This window comes from Heterodontus francisci, chromosome 28 (assembly GCF_036365525.1).
Source record: "Heterodontus francisci isolate sHetFra1 chromosome 28, sHetFra1.hap1, whole genome shotgun sequence".
In the NCBI taxonomy this organism is placed as follows: domain Eukaryota; kingdom Metazoa; phylum Chordata; class Chondrichthyes; order Heterodontiformes; family Heterodontidae; genus Heterodontus; species Heterodontus francisci.
In genome coordinates, this window is record NC_090398.1 from 3,767,986 (window position 1) to 3,776,412 (window position 8,427).

Here is an 8,427-nt window from a genome sequence, read left to right on the forward strand (position 1 = left end):
AGTGACAGAATAGGTCTGTTATTATCTTATCTACACATGGACAGTGACAGAATAGGTCTGTTATTATCTTATCTCCAGATGGACAGTGACAGAATAGGTCTGTTATTATCTTATCTACACATGGACAGTGACAGAGTAGGTCTGTTATTATCTTATCTCCAGATGGACAGTGACAGAATAGGTCTGTTATTATCTTATCTACACATGGACAGTGACAGAGTAGGTCTGTTATTATCTTATCTACACATGGACAGTGACAGAGTAGGTCTGTTATTATCTTATCTCCAGATGGACAGTGACAGAGTAGGTCTGTTATTATCTTATCTCCAGATGGACAGTGACAGAATAGGTCTGTTATTATCTTATCTCCAGATGGACAGTGACAGAATAGGTCTGTTATTATCTTATCTCCAGATGGACAGTGACAGAATAGGTCTGTTATTATCTTATCTCCAGATGGACAGTGACAGAGTAGGTCTGTTATTATCTTATCTACACATGGACAATGACAGAGTAGGTCTGTTATTATCTTATCTACACATGGACAATGACAGAGTAGGTCTGTTATTATCTTATCTACACATGGACTGTGACAGAATAGGTCTGTTATTATCTTATCTCCATGATGGACAGTGACAGAATAGGTCTGTTATTATCTTATCTACACATGGACAGTGACAGAGTAGGTCTGTTATTATCTTATCTACACATGGACAGTGACAGAGTAGGTCTGTTATTATCTTATCTACACATGGACAGTGACAGAATAGGTCTGTTATTATCTTATCTCCATGATGGACAGTGACAGAATAGGTCTGTTATTATCTTATCTACACATGGACAGTGACAGAGTAGGTCTGTTATTATCTTATCTCCAGATGGACAGTGACAGAATAGGTCTGTTATTATCTTATCTCCAGATGGACAGTGACAGAGTAGGTCTGTTATTATCTTATCTCCAGATGGACAGTGACAGAATAGATCTGTTATTATCTTATCTCCAGATGGACAGTGACAGAATAGGTCTGTTATTATCTTATCTACACATGGGCAGTGACAGAATAGGTCTGTTATTATCTTATCTACACATGGACAGTGACAGAGTAGGTCTGTTATTATCTTATCTCCAGATGGACAGTGACAGAATAGGTCTGTTATTATCTTATCTCCACATGGACAGTGACAGAGTAGGTCTGTTATTATCTTATCTACACATGTTCTGTGACAGAGTTGGTCTGTTATTATATTATCTGCAAATGGACAGTGACAAAGTAGGTCTGTTATTATATTATCTGCACATGGACAGTGACAGAGTAGGTCTGTTTTTATATTATCTGCACATGGTCTGTGACAGAATAGGTCTATTTTTATATTATCTGTGCATGGACGTGACAGAGTAGGTCTGTTATTATCTTATCTCCAGATGGACAGTGACAGAGTAGGTCTGTTATTATCTTATCTACACATGGCCAGTGATAGAATAGGTCTGTTATTATCTTATCTACACATAGACAGTGACAGAATAGGTCTGTTATTATCTTATCTACACATGGACAGTGACAGAGTAGGTCTGTTATTATCTTATCTACACATGGACAGTGACAGAGTAGGTCTGTTATTATCTTATCTCCAGATGGACAGTGACAGAGTAGGTCTGTTATTATCTTATCCTCACATGGACAGTGACAGAATAGGTCTGTTATTATCTTATCTCCACATGGACAGTGACAGAGTAGGTCTGTTATTATCTTATCCTCTCATGGACAGTGACAGAATAGGTCTGTTATTATCTTATCTACACATGGACAGTGACAGAGTAGGTCTGTTATTATCTTATCTACACATGGACAGTGACAGAATAGGTCTGTTATTATCTTATCTACACATGGACAGTGACAGAATAGGTCTGTTATTATTTATCTACACATGGACAGTTACAGAGTAGGTCTGTTATTATCTTATCTACACATGGACAGTGATAGAATAGGTCTGTTATTATCTTATCTACACATAGACAGTGACAGAATAGGTCTGTTATTATCTTATCTACACATGGACAGTGACAGAGTAGGTCTGTTATTATCTTATCTACACATGGACAGTGACAGAATAGGTCTGTTATTATCTTATCTCCAGATGGACAGTGACAGAGTAGGTCTGTTATTATCTTATCTACACATGGACAGTGACAGAGTAGGTCTGTTATTATCTTATCTACACATGGACAGTGACAGAGTAGGTCTGTTATTATCTTATCTCCACATGGACAGTGACAGAGTAGGTCTGTTATTATCTTATCTACACATGGACAGTGACAGAATAGGTCTGTTATTATCTTATCTCCAGATGGACAGTGACAGAGTAGGTCTGTTATTATCTTATCTCCACATGGACAGTGACAGAGTAGGTCTGTTATTATCTTATCTCCACATGGACAGTGACAGAGTAGGTCTGTTATTATCTTATCTCCAGATGGACAGTGACAGAGTAGGTCTGTTATTATCTTATCTCCACATGGACAGTGACAGAGTAGGTCTGTTATTATCTTATCCTCACATGGACAGTGACAGAGTAGGTCTGTTATTATCTTATCTCTAGATGGACAGTGACAGAATAGGTCTGTTATTATCTTATCCTCACATGGACAGTGACAGAGTAGGTCTGTTATTATCTTATCCTCACATGGACAGTGACAGAGTAGGTCTGTTATTATCTTATCTCCAGATGGACAGTGACAGAGTAGGTCTGTTATTATCTTATCTCCAGATGGACAGTGACAGAATAGGTCTGTTATTATCTTATCTCCACATGGACAGTGACAGAGTAGGTCTGTTATTATCTTATCTGCACATGGACATGACAGAATAGGTCTGTTATTATCTTATCTCCAGATGGACAGTTACAGAGTAGGTCTGTTATTATCTTATCCTCACATGGACAGTGACAGAGTAGGTCTGTTATTATCTTATCTCCAGATGGACAGTGACAGAGTAGGTCTGTTATTATCTTATCTCCAGATGGACAGTGACAGAATAGGTCTGTTATTATCTTATCTACACATGGACAGTGACAGAGTAGGTCTGTTATTATCTTATCTCCAGATGGACAGTGACAGAATAGGTCTGTTATTATCTTATCTACACATGGACAGTGACAGAGTAGGTCTGTTATTATCTTATCTCCAGATGGACAGTGACAGAGTAGGTCTGTTATTATCTTATCTCCACATGGACAGTGACAGAGTAGGTCTGTTATTATCTTATCTCCAGATGGACAGTGACAGAGTAGGTCTGTTATTATCTTATCTCCAGATGGACAGTGACAGAGTAGGTCTGTTATTATCTTATCTCCAGATGGACAGTGACAGAATAGGTCTGTTATTATCTTATCTCCAGATGGACAGTGACAGAATAGGTCTGTTATTATCTTATCTCCAGATGGACAGTGACAGAATAGGTCTGTTATTATCTTATCTCCACATGGACAGTGACAGAATAGGTCTGTTATTATCTTATCTCCAGATGGACAGTGACAGAGTAGGTCTGTTATTATCTTATCTACACATGGACACTTACAGAGCAGTTCTGTTATTATATTTTCTCTAAATGGACAGTGACAGTGTAGGTCTGTTCTTATATTATCTCTAAATGGACAGTGACAGAGTAGATGTGTTGTTACCTTTCTCCGCATGGACACTTACAGAGTAGTTCTGTTATTATATTATCTCTAAAATTGACAGTGACAGATTAGGTCTGTTATTATATTATCTCCAAATGGACAGTGACAGAGTAGGTCTGTTATTATATTATCTCCAAATGGACAGTGACAGAATAGGTCTGTTATTATATTATCTACACTTGGACAGTGGCAGAGTTGGTCTGTTATTATCTTATCTACACATGGACAGTGACAGAGTAGGTCTGTTATTATCTTATCTCCACATGGACAGTGACAGAGTAGGTCTGTTATTATCTTATCCTCACATGGACAGTGACAGAGTAGGTCTGTTATTATCTTATCTCTAGATGGACAGTGACAGAATAGTTCTGTTATTATCTTATCTCCAGATGGACAGTGACAGAGTAGGTCTGTTATTATCTTATCCTCACATGGACAGTGACAGAGTAGGTCTGTTATTATCTTATTCTCACATGGACAGTGACAGAGTAGGTCTGTTATTATCTTATCTCCAGATGGACATTGACAGAATACGTCTGTTATTATCTTATCTCCAGATGGACAGTGACAGAATAGGTCTGTTATTATCTTATCCTCACATGGACAGTGACAGAGTAGGTCTGTTATTATCTTATTCTCACATGGACAGTGACAGAGTAGGTCTGTTATTATCTTATCTCCAGATGGACATTGACAGAATAGGTCTGTTATTATCTTATCTCCAGATGGACAGTGACAGAGTAGGTCTGTTATTATCTTATCTCCACATGGACAGTGACAGAGTAGGTCTGTTATTATCTTATCTCCAGATGGACATTGACAGAATAGGTCTGTTATTATCTTATCTCCAGATGGACAGTGACAGAATAGGTCTGTTATTATCTTATCCTCACATGGACAGTGACAGAGTAGGTCTGTTATTATCTTATTCTCACATGGACAGTGACAGAGTAGGTCTGTTATTATCTTATCTCCAGATGGACATTGACAGAATAGGTCTGTTATTATCTTATCTCCAAATGGACAGTGACAGAATAGGTCTGTTATTATCTTATCTCCAGATGGACATTGACAGAATAGGTCTGTTATTATCTTATCTCCAGATGGACAGTGACAGAATAGGTCTGTTATTATCTTATCCTCACATGGACAGTGACAGAGTAGGTCTGTTATTATCTTATTCTCACATGGACAGTGACAGAGTAGGTCTGTTATTATCTTATCTCCAGATGGACATTGACAGAATAGGTCTGTTATTATCTTATCTCCAGATGGACAGTGACAGAGTAGGTCTGTTATTATCTTATCTCCAGATGGACAGTGACAGAGTAGGTCTGTTATTATCTTATCTCCACATGGACAGTGACAGAGTAGGTCTGTTATTATCTTATCTCCAAATGGACAGTGACAGAGTAGGTCTGTTATTATCTTATCTCCAGATGGACAGTGACAGAGTAGGTCTGTTATTATCTTATCTCCAGATGGACAGTGACAGAGTAGGTCTGTAATTATCTTATCTCCACATGGACAGTGACAGAGTAGGTCTGTTATTATCTTATCTCCAAATGGACAGTGACAGAGTAGGTCTGTTATTATCTTATCTCCAGATGGACAGTGACAGAGTAGGTCTGTTATTATCTTATCTCCACATGGACAGTGACAGAGTAGGTCTGTTATTATCTTATCTCCAAATGGACAGTGACAGAGTAGGTCTGTTATTATCTTATCTCCAGATGGACAGTGACAGAATAGGTCTGTTATTATGTTATCTACACATGGACAGTGACAGAATAGGTCTGTTATTATCTTATCTCCAGATGGACAGTGACAGAATAGGTCTGTTATTATCTTATCTACACATGGACAGTGACAGAATAGGTCTGTTATTATCTTATCTCCAGATGGACAGTGACAGAATAGGTCTGTTATTATGTTATCTACACATGGACAGTGACAGAATAGGTCTGTTATTATGTTATCTACCCATGGACAGTGACAGAATAGGTCTGTTATTATCTTATCTCCAGATGGACATTGACAGAATAGGTCTGTTATTATCTTATCTACACATGGACAGTGACAGAATAGGTCTGTTATTATCTTATCTCCACATGGACAGTGACAGAGTAGGTCTGTTATTATCTTATCTCCAAATGGACAGTGACAGAGTAGGTCTGTTATTATCTTATCTCCAGATGGACAGTGACAGAATAGCTCTGTTATTATGTTATCTACACATGGACAGTGACAGAATAGGTCTGTTATTATCTTATCTCCAGATGGACAGTGACAGAATAGGTCTGTTATTATCTTATCTACACATGGACAGTGACAGAATAGGTCTGTTATTATCTTATCTCCAGATGGACAGTGACAGAATAGGTCTGTTATTATGTTATCTGCACATGGACAGTGACAGAGTAGGTCTGTTATTATCTTATCTCCAGATGGACAGTGACAGAGTAGGTCTGTTATTATGTTATCTGCACATGGACAGTGACAGAATAGGTCTGTTATTATCTTATCTCCAGATGGACAGTGACAGAGTAGGTCTGTTATTATCTTATCTACACATGGACAGTGACAGAATAGTTCTGTTATTATCTTATCTACAGATGGACAGTGACAGAGTAGGTCTGTTATTATCTTATCTACACATGGACAGTGACAGAGTAGGTCTGTTATTATCTTATCTCCAAATGGACAGTGACAGAGTAGGTCTGTTATTATCTTATCTACACATGGACAGTGACAGAATAGGTCTGTTATTATCTTATCTACACATGGACAGTGACAGAGTAGGTCTGTTATTATCTTTTCTCCAGATGGACAGTGACAGAATAGGTCTGTTATTATCTTATCTCCAGATGGACAGTGACAGAATAGGTCTGTTATTATCTTATCTACACATGGACAGTGACAGAATAGGTCTGTTATTATCTTATCTACACATGGACAGTGACAGAATAGGTCTGTTATTATCTTATCTCCAGATGGACAGTGACAGAGTCGGTCTGTTATTATCTTATCTCCAGATGGACAGTGACAGAGTAGGTCTGTTATTATCTTTTCTCCAGATGGACAGTGACAGAATAGGTCTGTTATTATCTTATCTCCAGATGGACAGTGACAGAGTAGGTCTGTTATTATCTTATCTCCAGATGGACAGTGACAGAATAGGTCTGTTATTATCTTATCTCCAGATGGACAGTGACAGAATAGGTCTGTTATTATCTTTTCTCCAGATGGACAGTGACAGAATAGGTCTGTTATTATCTTATCTCCAGATGGACAGTGACAGAGTAGGTCTGTTATTATCTTTTCTCCAGATGGACAGTGACAGAATAGGTCTGTTATTATCTTATCTCCAGATGGACAGTGACAGAATAGGTCTGTTATTATCTTATCTACACATGGACAGTGACAGAATAGGTCTGTTATTATCTTATCTACACATGGACAGTGACAGAATAGGTCTGTTATTATCTTATCTCCAGATGGACAGTGACAGAGTCGGTCTGTTATTATCTTATCTCCAGATGTACAGTGACAGAGTAGGTCTGTTATTATCTTTTCTCCAGATGGACAGTGACAGAATAGGTCTGTTATTATCTTATCTCCAGATGGACAGTGACAGAGTAGGTCTGTTATTATCTTTTCTCCAGATGGACAGTGACAGAATAGGTCTGTTATTATCTTATCTCCAGATGGACAGTGACAGAGTAGGTCTGTTATTATCTTATCCTCACATGGACAGTGACAGAGTAGGTCTGTTATTATCTTATCTCCAGATGGACAGTGACAGAATAGGTCTGTTATTATCTTATCTCCAGATGGACAGTGACAGAATAGGTCTGTTATTATCTTATCTCCAGATGGACAGTGACAGAGTAGGTCTGTTATTATCTTATCTACACATGGACAGTGACAGAGTAGGTCTGTTATTATCTTATCTCCAGATGGACAGTGACAGAGTAGGTCTGTTATTATCTTATCCTCACATGGACAGTGACAGAGTAGGTCTGTTATTATCTTATCTCCAGATGGACAGTGACAGAGTAGGTCTGTTATTATCTTATCCTCACATGGACAGTGACAGAGTAGGTCTGTTATTATCTTATCTCCAGATGGACAGTGACAGAGTAGGTCTGTTATTATCTTATCTACACATGGACAGTGACAGAGTAGGTCTGTTATTATCTTATCTCCAGATGGACAGTGACAGAGTAGGTCTGTTATTATCTTATCCTCACATGGACAGTGACAGAGTAGGTCTGTTATTATCTTATCTCCACATGGACAGTGACAGAGTAGGTCTGTTATTATCTTATCCTCACATGGACAGTGACAGAGTAGGTCTGTTATTATCTTATCTCTAGATGGACAGTGACAGAATAGTTCTGTTATTATCTTATCTCCAGATGGACAGTGACAGAGTAGTTCTGTTATTATCTTATCTACACATGGACAGTGACAGAATAGGTCTGTTATTATCTTATCTACACATGGACAGTGACAGAATAGGTCTGTTATTATCTTATCTACACATGGACAGTGACAGAGTTGGTCTGTTATTATCTTATCTACACATGGACAGTGACAGAGTAGGTCTGTTATTATCTTATCTCCACATGGACAGTGACAGAGTAGGTCTGTTATTATCTTATCCTCACATGGACAGTGACAGAGTAGGTCTGTTATTATCTTATCTACACATGGACAGTGACAGAATAGGTCTGTTATTATCTT